The 15193-nt window shown below is 41.1% G+C and overlaps 1 protein-coding gene across 4 annotated transcripts in view; it reads right to left on the bottom strand.

The window, feature by feature from the left end:
- LOC141264385 (enoyl-CoA hydratase EchA19-like) overlaps positions 1 to 15193 on the bottom strand; it is a 111901-nt gene that overhangs the window by 61866 nt on the left and 34842 nt on the right. Inside the window, exon 1 of one of the 4 annotated variants that reach the window (XM_073676680.1) lies at positions 13795 to 13919. The exons of 2 other annotated variants lie outside the window; for them this stretch is intronic. The gene's annotated coding sequence lies outside the window, so the exon portion shown is untranslated. Of the gene's footprint in view, positions 1 to 13794; positions 13920 to 15193 lie in introns of those variants that run through there. One more of the 4 variants, XM_073676681.1, reaches the window with a different exon arrangement.

Below are 15193 nucleotides of genomic sequence, written 5' to 3'. Positions count from 1 at the left end.
AGGGACATAAAGACAGCCCAACGCGAACGCAGGCAGGCCAGGCACCGGGACACACGCGCACCACCCTAACAGCATAAGGACTCCCATAAGAGGGAGAAAGAGGGGAGGGTGAGCATACCTCCCGTCAATCCCAAGATATATAAAAATACGCAAGAGACATGAGGCATGTATCTAATACTTAACAAGGGGATAAAGTAACCCTCCATCTCAACTATAGGAAAACCACTTGCATCCATGACATAGTAGTTAGTATATACAATTTATGTACGGACAATTTTAAAGGTGCAAATAGCATTCAAGTAAATTTCTTCACATGAGAAGAGATGGCAACAATATCTTCAAAGATTCTCCACTCAAATTGAAGGGAGTCCTTATTGTAGAGATGGTCCGTAGAGATGATGCAGAGCTTGACAGGGAAATAAGATTAAATCTGAGAGTGTACAAGAGAGAAAAATATTAAAAGTTAAAACCAAGGAAAGAATTAAAATCAAGCTAAAGGCCCAGAAGCACAGACTAAGGAATCAAAAAGCTGAGGGAGAGCACCAAAGACCAAAGGACATCCCATCACAAAAAAGGACGTTAAAGTCAGGCTTTCATTGAGGCCACGCGGGGCCAGGGTGTCAAGAACCGTAATCCATCTGGCCTCTTTCTGCGCAAGGCAGAGTTTAGAATTACCCCCCCGAGAGCCAAGGTGTACCACATCAATGCCACGCACCATAAGAGTGCGTGGGTCGCAACCATGGGCTGCTTTGAAATGTCGCGGTAGTGTCTTTAGCTCCCGGGAGTCTATAATCGACTTAGCCGCGCCAATGTCCCGTACATGCTCCCGCACTCGAACCCTCATCTCTCTTGTGGTAAGACCCACATAGATTTTATTGCAGCCGCATGTGGCATAATACACCACATGTGTTGTGCTGCAAGAGATGTATTTGGAGATTTGGAAGGTGCGGGAGTCATCAGATGACACAAATGATGAACAGTGAAGGACACTGGCGCAGGCCAAGCAATGGCCACATGGAAACGATCCCACCCTGGGCCCGCGTGACCCAAATGGGATTGGATGCTAGTGGGACATAATGGCTAGAGGTGATGAAGTCACCCAGATTCCTAGCCCGTCTAGCTGTCATAAGTGGGTAATGTCCCACCGCATCCCTCAGGGAGGGCTTCGTGCCGAGAATGTTCCAGTGACGTGAGAGGACCCGCCTCATAGTCCCCCACTTGTCATTGTAGGCGGAGATGAAGCGGGTCCTCTCAGGAAAACCAGAGCAAGGTGATCGAGCGGGGTATAGAAGATGACTGCGGGGGGTACCTCGTGCCCTACCATAGTCACGGCCAATGCAGCGGTTACTATAGCCTCTCTGTTTGAAGCGCTCAGTCAGATCTGATGCCTGTCTTTCAAAATGGGCATCAGTTGAACAGATACGTTTCATCCTTAGGAACTGTCCGACCGGGACGGCCCCTATTGTAGATGGAATATGTGCCGAAGAGGCATGTACAAGCGAGTTGACCGCTGTGGGCTTCCTGTAGACGTCAGTCTGGATGAAGGATTGTAGGTCCACCTCCAGAGTGACATCCAGGAAGTCCATGCGTTTAGCATGATGGACATATGTGAGTTTAATACCCCACATATTGGCATTAAGTTGTCTCATAAACTCGTCGAGCTCCTCCACATTACCTCGCCAAATAAATAAAACATCATCAATGTACCTGAGCCACGTCACAACCTGGTTAGCACCCCGCATGCCATCTCTCCCAAAAATGTCCCTTTCCCATGCACCCAGGAAAAGGTTAGCATAGGAGGGCGCACAGGCCGCACCCATGGCTGTGCCACGCAGCTGCAGGTACACCGAGTCTTTAAATAAAAAGAAATTGTGATGAAGGATAAAGTGGAGGAGCTCAAGGATAAACTCGCGGGAAGGGCCGTCTAGGTCGGAGGTCCCAAGGAACAAACGAGCTGCAGCCAGGCCCAGATCGTGACTGATGCAAGTATATAGGCTCTCTACATCGGCCGTGACCATGATCATACCTGGCTCCAAAAAGACACCGTCAACCCTAGTGAGGACGTCGGTCGTGTCCTTGATGTAAGACGGAAGGGTCTCAACAAGTGGTCTCAGATGACTGTCTACATATTGAGAGATTGGGCCACAGAGAACCCCCAAGCCCGACACGATCGGACGTCCCGGAGGGTTGGCGGCGTCCTTATGAATTTTAGGGAGCAGGTAGAAGGTGGCCGTTTTAGGGAAACGTACGGTTAGAGCCTCCACAGTCCTCTTATCAATAATACCCCGCTCGCAGGCCCGGGCCAGGATTCCCTGTAGAGCAGCGGAGTAGGAGGCAGTTGGATTATACGACAGCCTGGAATAGGTGTCCTTATCTCTAAGTTGGCGTAGTGCCTCCCTCTCATATTTCTGGTGGGGCCACAGGACGATATTCTCTCCCTTGTCAGAAGGTTTAATGATGGTGTCTTTAAGTGATTGTAGATCATTTATAGCTTGGCGTTGAGCAGAGGTTAAATTGTCAAATTTTCTCCGTGTGGAGATTTTTCTAAAGTCCTCTGCAACCAAATTCACAAAAACCTCCACTGCTGGACTAATAGACAAGGGAGGGAATCTCGTTGATTTGGGAATCCTAACCTGTGGTAACCCACCTGTAGAGGGAGTTGTTTGCTCCAACAAGAGGTCTTCTAGATCTTGTAAGGCCTCCTTCTCCGCTACTGTCATGGGAATCCCCTCACCAGCCGACCTGAAATGGAGTTTTTTTAGAATTCGTTTCCGGGCAAACAGATGGAGGTCCTTGAGGGCCGTAAAGTAATCAAAAGCATTCGTAGGCGCAAATGATAGGCCCATGCCAAGGACCTCCATCTGTGTCCCGGTACACCCCAGCCTCAGGCACTTTGCACCTTACCCCCTTGACACTGCAATTTTTATATGTCTTTTATAAACTTGGAATTTTGTATTCAAATAAAATTATATTCATTGTTTGCCACAGCACTCAAGTGTCCTCCTATCTTTATAATATATGCGTGTATGTACCAATGATCTAATAATTTAAGCATCTGGAGCCACAATTACCGTATATTAGGCAGTTTGATTACTGTTTATATTAAAAATCTGGCATGTCTGAGTAATCCTCGCCTTCATGGTTGCACTTTATATATATATTTTTACAATTTTAGTATAATGTTTCAATAAAGATATATTGTTCAAAATACTCTATGTTTCTATAACTTAATGGTTTTTGAAACTTGGTTTCATATATAAATGAGCTGTTAAGATCTATTGGCGGGAGAGAGATCTCCCTGAGAATCGGCCTCCAGAGCTTATTTTAAATAAAAGGGGGTGTTACCAGTGTAAGACTTGCAATGATACACTGGTAAGGCCCTCTTTCATTTAAAATAAGCCCTGGCAGCAGATACTCAGTGAGATCTCTATCTCTCCCATAGATCTTAACAGCTCATTTAGAGGTGAGGAACTTTTTTTTTTCTTATTTCTGTTTGATTGCCTATTAGGAAACATTATTAATATCACCATGTTCACTTCCGCTTGGAAATTTTTGAGAAAATAGACGATTAGGTTGTCCCATTACATTCTTGATCAGCAACACCACAAAACAGGCAAATTGATAAATCTACCCAAAATCCTATGAAAGGTTATGTAGAATCACCCCCCCCCCACACACACACACACACACATTGTTGGTATCTCCCAGAGAAAAGAATCTCACCAGATTCTGCTCTCATTATTGTAAAATGATAGTAAAGCCTGCTTCTCTGTAATACTGAAAGAAATCATTAGATTTGCTAGTCACATATATTTAAGAAAAGCCTAAGAATTTCATCTATGGTTGCTTTTTATGTTTTTCTCAGTATTGATAAGTATCCTTTAAGAAAAAAAAATTCATGTATAATGATATGGAAATAAGTGCAAAAATAGCATTTATAGTATATGGATAGACCCAGAAATGTTCCAAATCCATCCAGTTTCAATCTAGGGAGTCACTTGGCTCAGTAAATAGAGAATGTCTGTATCAATAACTGAATTTACTAGCAAGCAGGATTCATAGTCAATGGTGTAGAAGATTATCCAGCATTAAAGGGAACCTGTCATGTTCCCAAATGCCATTTACCAGCAGATATAGGGCTAATCCACAGGTAATTAGCGTTACAATGCTGTCCAGCAGCCTTACTGGAAGATTAGCTACCGGGAGGAAATTACTTTATTCCTCCTGGAAGCCGCAGCTTTCAGTCATAAAGGTGTGTCCAGAGTGGAATCAGTCACCGCTCAGTACAGTGAGTGGTGGCTGTAAGTTATTTTTCTCCCAGTAGCCATGCTTTCAGTAAGGCAGCTGGACAGCGATTAACCTGCAGATATACCCATGTGATGCTAGTCACTACTCAAACTAGCCGTGAGGCGGAGTGGTCAAGAGGTCCAAGGTCTAAAGCCAGGAAAGTATGTCAAAGACAGAGGGATAAGACAAATGGATACTCAGGGGCAAAGTCCAGGGTCTGGTCACTAAAGTCAGAATACATCAAAAGCAAGAGCATTTATACAAATGGATAGTCAAAGGCAAATCCAAGGTCCGGCAACAAAAGATCAGAATATCAAAATACAGAGCACAGATTAAGCACACCACTGAGCTTAAGCTACAACTGACAATGATCTGACATTGTCAGCCATTTAAATAGCCTGGAAATTATCTGGAAAGGAAAACACCTGGAGGAAACCAAAACACTACACTGACAGCCCAACACGCCCTTGCCATCCATAGGTCGGCTGAGTGTACGGAGGGTGCCGGAAAAGCTTGAAGGGATGGGGCCCTGACAGTTTTATTGAAAAATGGCTACTGGACACCTTCGGTAAAGAGATCCTGACTCTCTCGTTTGTGGTGGAGAGGGCGCATAGGGTCCCTACAAGGACTGGTCCGGTGGGCAGACCTCCTCACCCCATACTAATTAAATTCCTGCATTATTAAGATCAGGATATTATTCTAGGACAACCTTACATGCCTCTGTTATCCATAGGGCGGCTGAGCTGTCACTCACAGCGTCCCTAGGACACAGCGAGTGGTGGAATCGTGACACCATATTTCTACAAGTTAATAGCATTTGGAGACATGCCAAGTTCCCTTTAAAGCATACATGTCAAACTCTGGCCTACAGGGTGATTATATTTGGCCCTCGACACCAGAACTACCACCCTATGTGGGGCCATTATTCTGTATGGAGGACTATGTGGGGCCAATTATACTGTATACTGGTTGGCCCACTGTGTGTTTGAGTTTGACATTCCTGCTTTAAAGAGTAAGAATTCCACTTAGCGTCAGAATGGGGGACTTCTGTCCTCCTTTCAATGAAGTGGCAGTCGAGCATGTACATTTCAATTCTATTCATTCTCTATCAGGCTGCAAGAAACAGCTGGGCAATTTTATACTCGGCTATCTCCAGCAGTCACATAGAAAATAAAAGGAGATGCAGTATGCATGCTTGAAAACCCTTGTATTCAAATGGGGGATAAAAATCTATAAAATTATAGCCACCTGTGGTTGTCTCAGCAGTCAGACCCCCACCGATACATGAAATTCCAGTAAAAAAAAAATTAAGTTTAGTAAGGTTGCAAGTCCTCACCTGACTGTGGGTTTAATGACCTGAACAAGACCTGTGTTGGTACTACACTTGTGAAATTGTTTTTTTGCATAAAAATATATAATTTACAAATACAATGTTACATACAAAAATGAATATTTCAACTATGCTTGCACTCTCAGACTGCAATTAATAATAGATTATGCAGGATTTGGAGTGGCTCCTGCTCGGTTAATAAGCCAAGGCAATGTAAAATTGCTTAATTGTATGTTTTCAAAACGATGAGAAAATCTGAAACCAAACTAAAGATTAACATTCCCCAATCAATTCATAGTAGGGGGCTCAATGACGCCATTCAACACCTGCCATAGTGATGCAGCGCACAATGGGAAAACACAACCCCTGCAGCGATCTGGGCTTCATGCTCAGGGTGTAGAGTTATATGGCTCGGTACTGTGCAGACATCCGATACTCGAAAGCAACTAGGACATGTAACATCTTAGCTATGTGGTTTCTCCCTTTTCTTAATTTTAAAGTGTTAATTGTAAATCTTTGGATCTTTTCCAGATCAGATACAAGAGATGAAGGCAATATAAATCTGGTAGATTCATTTCACATTGTTTAATTAGACCTCCATGAGCAGCAATGAGATCATAGTATATTAGCTGTTCCATAAGTCTAGGTAAACTTTAAATGCAGCTTTAAAATTAATAGATATTATTAAAGCAGAGCTTCAAATCACAACAACATTGTTGTCTTATGGGTTATATTGCAAAACTTTCAGTTCACTGAAAAAAAAAAAAAAAACTGTTTCCAATGTGAATATTTCAACGGTAGGTTTCTAAATATTAATTGTGAGTGCTTGCAGTTTGTGATCTGTATGTCTTTTGAGTGATCTGTACTATATGGTAGTAATTAACTTTTAGGGTCTAAAATCAGGTGTCGTAAATTTTGGGGGCTGAATTCATTATTGTGATCTGAAGTGTAAATCAACTAATTTGAGCTTTAGGGACATAAATAAATTTGGAAACTCATGCAGCCTGCATTGTAAAATCTTGTCACAGATTCTCTTCAAAGACTAGTATATGATCTTGACCAAAGTAATGCATGCTGTCATTATCTTGGCACAGACATTTGATTCCTGTGGAGGGAACTAAAAAAAACAACACACATACACCAGGGTGCATGGAGAAATCTCATAAATTTGTATAACACAGCTGAAACCAGCCTCTAACAGCAGCGACCAGAGCTGGCTTAGATTATTGTTATTTAAAACACCACTCAGGCTGTTTTTTTAGAATTTCCCTGCCAAAGTGGTATCACTAATAAGTATCTGTTACCTGCCCCTAGTAAATTACTTACCAGCCGCAGTCTTCTGCTCTTCCCGTTTAGCCATCTTGTGACTGTAGCTCCTGGATGACCGGAAGTCAGAGCTAACGATCACAAGCTCTCAATGTAAGTCTATGAGAGCTTCGTCCTAGATCTCAGACTTACATTGAGAAGTGACTTGCAATCCACCCAGAAAACACTGGAGAGATCCAGCAGGTCATAAACTGCAGAAGATGACAGAAGCAAAAAAAAAAAACACGCTACAGTGGTGCTTCAACCATTGTGATGCAGCTATCAAATTCTGAATGCAGCAGTTAAGTCGTTAGCAATTGTCCTGACTGCCCTTTAGGGCACCACATCACCCTGGCCAATTGAAGACCCCAGGTCACAGCTATCTTTGTACTCTCATAACAGGTGACTGGGATTCATAGGAGATCACCATTTTTTATTACTCACTGCAATATTAAAGCTATTGCAGAATATAATAAAAGTGATCAAATTATCACAAAGATCAAGTTCCTTAGAGCAACAAACAAAATAAAGGAAAGTTTTAAAAAAGAAAAAAGTTTGAATTCACCCCTTTTCATAATTTCAAAATTAAGACAACTAAAGGGAATCTGTCAGTAGGATAGAACCTTCCTAAACCGTCATATTCCAGAGAAATCCACATTTTTCTGTTCAGGGTTATGGGCAAAACACAGATCTGCATAAGAATCTGAATCCAGGGATTATTTTAAATAAAAGGAGGTGCGACCAGTGTGAGGTGTCACAATTCCTCCTATCTGAGTGTCTGGATGCAGTGAATGACAGTTCTGTTTTCCAATTGGATGTTGGAGTGTGCCGAGCTGTCACTGTCTGGAATGACAGTTTAGCCGTCCAATCAGGACCAGGGTGTGCCAGGGCTTTATCCATGTGCCTCTAGTCCAGAGTAATTACCTGGCTATTGAATCAGCTCTCTGTCTTTGATTGCTGCCAATTGTAGCTTTACTCATGAGGTGTGTGCTTGCTCTGTGCTCCTTGTCTGGTATCCTGATATTTGATGCTCGACCTAGGATTTGCCGTGACCATCCGTTTGCTTAGCCCTTTTGTCATGATCCGCTACCTTCTTGGAATATTTACATTGGACTGTTTCCTGACTATGCCTTTGTCTCACCCCTCTGTCTATGACGTACTTTTGGCTTTTGATCTCAGACTTCTTAACTACCCAGCCTCACATCTTATCCATGAGTAGTGACTAGCGTCTCAGGCTGCTCTCTGCTCTCCTGATCCCACTGCAGAGCCGTGTGTGATTATAACTCACACATCTGCAGGTTCCTCTCAGCTTCCATCTCACAGGCAGACAGGGTTTAAATATTGGTACAATACAGCAGAGCTGTGAGAGCTGCAGCAAATGTATTTGCAAGGTGACAAAGTTCAATTCTACTGTTCTGTGTTAGTTACATGTCTCACACTGGTATCTCCCACTTTTATTAACAATAATCTTTGAGAGGCAGATTCTCATGTAGACCAGTGTTCTGCCCATAGCCTGGAAAAGATCATGTACATATAAGAAAAACATGAATTTCTCTTGAATAAGACATTGAATTGCATATATCAAGGTATCAATTTATTCAGTTTCTTATGACCTGCCTGCCCATATAGACAATTTAGGAGGGTTGCTCCTACTGACAGATTCCCTTTAAAAAAATGAACATATTCTGCATCGTTGTCTATAAAAGTCCTATCTAGAAAATTATACAATAAAATTAACCTTTAAAGTACACACCACCAGAAAATAAAATTAAAAAGCCTAAATTGGCATTTTATACTTTTCCCACTTCCTCCAAAAAACTGAATAAAAAGCAATTAAAACGATGTATGTACCCAAAGTGGTACAAGAAAGTCACACTATCATTTACTATGCAAAAAATGTGCCACAGTTACATTGGCAAAAACTAAAAGTTCAGTGTCTCAAAAAAAAAGTGCAAAACAAACAAATTTTTAATTTTTTTTCTTTTAACAAAGATTTGTTTTTTTAACCACTGAAAAAAAAATAAATGTAATTGTTTGGTATTGCTTTAGTTGTACTGTCCTGTAGAATCATGTTGCAGGGTTATTTTTACTACACAAGGAGTGTTGTAAAAACAAAAAGCAAACAACTAAGGCAGAACTTTCCCATTTATTAGTACATTGTATGGATGATGTTATTTAAAACTAGAACTTATCCCGCAAAAAAAAGAAAAATAAGAACACAGAAACTTTTGGAAGAATGGGAGGAAAAAATTAAAGTGGAAGAACGAAAATTGGCCATAAAGCAAAGGGCTTAACCACTTCATGCCAGAGCCTGTTTTTGCCTTCGCGACCAGGCCAATTTTTTCAATTCTGACCACTGTCACTTTATGAGGTAATTACTCTGGAACGCTTCAACGGATCCCCCTGATTCTGAGAATGTTTTTTCGTGACATATTGTACTCTATGATTGTGGTAAAATTTCTTCAATATCACTTGCGTTTATTTGTGAAAAAATCAGAAATTTGGCAAAAATTTTGAAAATTTTGCAATTTTCAAAATTTGAATTTTCATGCCCTTAAATCAGAGAGATATGTCACACAAAATAGTTAATAAATAACATTTCCCACATGTCTACTTTACATCAGCACAATTTTGGAACCAAATTTTTTTTTTGTTAGGAAGCCATAAGGGTTAAAAGTTGACCAGCGATTTCTCATTTTTCCAACAAAATTTACAAAAACATTTTTTTAGGGACCACATCATATTTGAAGTGACTTTGAGGGGCCTTTATGACAGAAAATACCCAAAAGTGACACCATTCTAAAAACTGTACCCCTCAAGGTGCTCAAAACCACATTCAAGAAGTTTATTAACCCTTCAGGTGTTTCACGGGAATTTTTGGAATGTGGAAGAAAACAATGAACATTTAACTTTTTTTCACAAAAATGTTACTTTAGACCCAAATTTTTTATTTTCACAAGGGTAACAGGAAAAAATGGACTACACAATTTGTGGTGCAATTTCTCATTAGCGCGCTGATACCCCATATGTGAGGGAAAAACACTGTTTGGGCGCACTGCAGGGTTCGGAAGGGAAGGAGCGCCATTAGACTTCCTGAATGTAAAATTTGTTTGAATAATTAGCGGACGCCATGTTGCGTTTGGAGAGCTCCTGATGTGCCTAAACAGTGGAAACCCCCCACAAGTGACACCATTTTGGAAACTAGACCCCTTAGGGAACTTATCTAGATGTGTGGTGAGCACCTTGAACCCCAAGGTGCTTCACAGAAGTTTATAATATTGAGCCATAAAAATAAAATTTTCACATTTTTCCCACAAAAACATTTTTCATCCCTTAATTTTGCATTATCATAAGGGTAATAGGATAAATTGCACCATGAAATTTGTTGTGCAATTTCTCCTGAACACGCCGATACCCCATATCTGGAGGAAAACCACTGTTTGGGCGCACGGCAGGGTTTGGAAGGGAAGGAGCGCCATTTGACTTTTTGAATGTAAAATTTGCTTGAATAATTAGCGGACGCCATGTTGCATTTGTGGAGCCCCTGATGTGCCTAAACAGTGGAAACCCCCCACAAGTGACACCATTTTGGAAACTATACCCCTTAGGGAACTTATCTAGATGTGTGGTGAGCACCTTGCACCCCCAGGTGCTTCACAGAAGTTTATAATATTGAGCCGTAAAAATAAAATTTTCACATTTTTCCCACAAAAAAATGTTTTTCATCCCCTAATTTTGCATTATCATAAGGATAACAGGAGAAATTGCACAATGAAATTTGTTGTGCAATTTCTCCAGAGTATGCCAATACCCCCTATGTGGGGGAAAACCACTGCTTTGGTGTACAGCAGGGTTCGGAAGAGAAAGGAGCGCTATGTTGGCTGGGATAGGTTGCAAACACCATGTCACATTTGAAGAGTCGGTGACATGACGAAACAGCAGAAACCCCCACAAGTGACCCCATATTGTAAACTACACCTCTCAAGGAATTCATCTAGGGAAGTAGTGAGTATTTTTTAATTTTTAAATTTATACCATTGGGCAGTGAAGAAAACATAATTGTATTTTTACCACAAAAAAATGTTTTACCCTCAGATTTTACATTTTCACACAGGGCAAAGGGTAAAAATGGTGCCGAAATGTGTCACACAATTTCTTCTAAAAGTGGCAATACCCCATATGTGGCTGTATCGTACCGCTTAGCCATACGGCGAGAGGAGGGCTATTTGACAATTGGAGAACAAATTATTGTAGATTAGGCATTTGGATTTGGGAGCACAAAATTTTCAGAATTTCTTTTGGGGGGCAAGAGCCATTTCGCTTTTCCAGAGCCTTTCTGCTACCAGTAACTTGGAAGTCCCTTATATTTTTAACAGATGACGGACCTGAGTGGGGACTAGCTTTTTTTGAGGACAGAGTTGAAGCTTTTATTGGGAACATTTTACGTAACATTTATCCGGCGCTCTAGGCTGAGCACTTACATCGGGGTTTCCATCTAAATTTCCAAGTGATGTAATTCAGATGAAACCCCTGTGGGATCCATTCAGTGTAATGAGGCAGCAGAGTTACTCTGGACTCCGTCTGGCCTCTGTTTAGCGGTGTCCTTTTTTTTCAGAAGTGCACAAAACTGTGGCCACTTTTATGCACGCCTAAAAAAACTGACACCGTGGGATCACAGGCCAGATGGCATCCACAGTGGCCTATATCTGCCTCATTGCAGGGAATCTTCCGTCATGGGTTCCGTCTGAATCATGTATTTCAGAGATTTACACGGAAACTCTGGTGTAAGTGCTCAGCGTAGAGCGCAGGAAAAATGTGAGCAGGGCCTTACTGCGATCTTTGGGAGACATAATAAACATATCAGTAGCAGGTGAAGAATTGGTTTTATTTATTTTTTACGCCGTTCCTCGTGCGGTATAAGTGATGAGATTACTTTATTCTTCGGGTCGGTGCGATTACAGAGATACCAGATTTATATCGGGTTTTTATGACTGACAGCTGTCACACACTAAAAGACGCTTTTTTTGCAAAATCTAGTTTTTGCATCGCCATATTTTGAGAGCTATAATTTTTCCATATTTCGGCTGACAAAGTCATGTGAAGGCTTGTTTTTTGCGGGACGAGTTGACATTTTTATTGGTGTCATGTTTGGGTACGTGACATTTTTTGATCGCTTTCTATTCCGTTTTTTGGGAGGTAAAATTAACAAAAACCAACAATTCAGGAATTGTTTTTTGAGTTTTTTTTTTATGCCGTTCTGCGTGTGGTAAAAGTGATAAGGCAGCGTTATTCTTCGGGTCAGTACGTTTACAGCGATACTACACTTACTGTATATTTTTTTATGTTTTGGCGCTTTTACACAATAAAACAATTTTATCGAAAAAATATTTTTTTCTGCATCGCTTTATTCTGAGAGCTATAACTTTTTTATTTTTCGGCTGATGGAGCTGTATGGCGGCTTTTTTTTTGTGGAACAAGATGACGTTTTCAGTGGTACCATTTTTATTTCCATTTTGCTTTTTGATCGCATTTTTTTCCACTTTTTATTTGGCGATATAATGAAAAAGCATAGTTTTTTGCTCTGTTTTTTATTTTTATTACGGTGTGCACAGAAGGAGTTAATTAGTGTGACAGTTTTATAGATCGGGTTGTTTCGGATGCGGCAATACCAAATATGTGTACTTTTTTTTGTTTTTGCATAAATATACGGATTTATTGGTTTAATATTTTATTTATTTTTATTTATTTTGTGATTTTTTTTTTAACAGTTTGAAAACATTTTTTAGACCTTTTTTTTTACATTTTTACTTAGTCCCTGTATGGGACATTAATTTTTATTTTTCTAATCACTGTTCTCATGCAATACAATAGACATGTATTGCATTGAATGAGAAGTTTGCTGACAGTTTCACACTGTCTGTCTCTTGCTGGACTCAGCTGCAGGCTGAGCTCAGCAGGACACCATATATGGCAGGTCTGGAGGCGGTCATGTGACCTCCAGCTGCCATAACAACGGCAGGTCCTGGAAGACATCAGGGGGCCGTCGGAGAGGTAAGTGGATGACCCCCTCTCCTCTCACTATCTTCTATATGCCGCGATCACTATAGATCGAGACATATAGAAGATAGCAAAGGGTTAACATCATTGGGACCTGATCCAATCAGGTCCCGATGATGTCCCCTGTCAGAGCTGAACCGCAACCGCAGCTCTTGCAGGACCCTGGGGGTCCTGAGGGCTGCGGGACCACCGACCGTTCATAAACGTCGGCGCTGCACAGAGCCAGGCAGCGCCGACGTTTATGTACAGTGGGCGGTTGGGAAGCGGTTAATGTGCCAGGGTAAAACGCGAGTGCTGTGCCACCTTCTAGATGAGGTCCTTGTACATATAATTATTTTATGATTGTTGATTTACAATTAATATTCAATTGAAATTGTACAGAAATCTGTTACATAAAAGCGATAAAGAAACCTTCACTTATACAAAGAAATAAATGTTTCAGCATTTATACAGGAAAAATATATATCTTTGTACCGTGTTAGCCCGTAGATAGAAAAATATTAAAATGTGAGAGTCCTCAGTGAAAGGTTATAAAGGTATCAACCACTGAGGACTCTCAAATTGTAATATTTCAGTATTTCTAAGCATAAAATACCTACCTTGGTCTACATTGCTATCACATGATGCATTATTTTCTGCTCTTACAAAAGCTAGGCTCACTATTCTGCTGGCAATCGTGAGGATATTCCTTGGATTAATGTGAGCGCTGCATTACTTGCAGTTAAGCCCTGTAACCTGCAGCACTCACAGCAACTCCTGCATTAGCTTCCCAGTAACCATGCTGGCTCACATTCACAATTAAACATAAATTATACCTTACTGTGCTCACAAATGGGTCCGCAGAGATGTTCAATGTGCAGAGTTCAGTCATTTTAAGTGTTTGACCTAAAGTGCAAGGTTCACTCCAGGTGTCACGTGAACGTCAGCACTGTAGTTCTTGCCGAGCAGCTCTACACGTCCCACTATCAACATTGAGACACTACTGGAGAGAGGAAGGCAATTATGCTGCACACCCCGACCCAGAGTCTGTGACACATTTACACACTTCAATATTTAATCCATGTGCTTCTAAATTACTGTTAAAAAGCTGAAAAAAAGTCAAACAGGAAATCTCAAGTTTCTTAATGAGAATCAGTCACTTGTTTTTTGCCCCCTTAATCTCAGAGCAGCATGATGTAGTGACAGAGAGCCTGATTCTAGTGACGTGACACTAGCTGGGCTGCTTCCTGCAGTTTTAATTAAAACAAAAACCCACAGTTTTATCAAACAGGAGATTATCACTAAGACTAGTAAAACTGCTGCCATTTAGTCGTCCATTTTCATAAGCTCTGTATAAGTCTGGTCCCATCAGCGATTGGCAGCTTTATGCCTATGCACAGTGTACACAGGAAGCTGCAGTGTGAAGCACATGAGAAGTTGTTCTTAGGGCTTCTGTCCAGCGACCACAGACATGGCTGAGGGACAGGGTCCTGCAAAAGCTCTAAAAATGACCTTTATGAATATTCATTTGGGGTACCACCACCGTCTAGCCCTGTTAGAAAGCATAACCCATCAGCTTCTTCTACCGTACCTCAATACATTGAGTCACATATGTACAGCTGACCACCAGTCTAGTTCACACAACCGGTCAAACACATGCTTATTTATCACTAATAAGTATGATTATTTTTTTTTCTCCCTAAACTTTAATCAATTTGAAATTGCCAGTTCCTAATTTCCCTATTGGTTTAAGTGCTCCTGTGTAATTGCCATCCATTTTGGGCCTTTAAAAACCCATCCATTGTCATGTTTTGCACATTTGGCACAGCGTTGAAATGCGTTGTGAATAAAAAGCCTTTTACTCATCATCACCTGTGAAGAATTGCTTTATTCCAGCAGTGCAGCCAACCTATGTGTTTTATCCAACTGGATCCAATATCTCCTGGAGGATTTATCCACCATCCACGGGGCAGAAGCAGCTGTTTTTCTTCATGACTACATAGGAGTTGTGCCTGTCACAACCCCATCAGGTGAGCGGTAACCAGCACTTACCACTCGCCATCTATAGGGTATCACCCTATTGTGCACTCTGTTCCCCACATCTAGATTTACACATTTGAGCTATGTAACCTATCAATATGGACATACAGGTAAAATGTCACACCTGTATGCCTCATATCAGATGCCTTGTTGTGGATAAATCATCTTTTATCCCTTTAAATAAATGACGTCTTC

The sequence above is a fragment of the Phyllobates terribilis genome, unplaced genomic scaffold, assembly GCF_046119375.1.
Source record: "Phyllobates terribilis strain yellow unplaced genomic scaffold, ASM4611937v1 Scaffold_4__5_contigs__length_816908805, whole genome shotgun sequence".
Lineage (NCBI taxonomy): Eukaryota > Metazoa > Chordata > Amphibia > Anura > Dendrobatidae > Phyllobates > Phyllobates terribilis.
The sequence above is the reverse complement of the archived record's forward strand: the minus strand, read 5'-3'. Positions and strand labels throughout refer to the sequence as shown.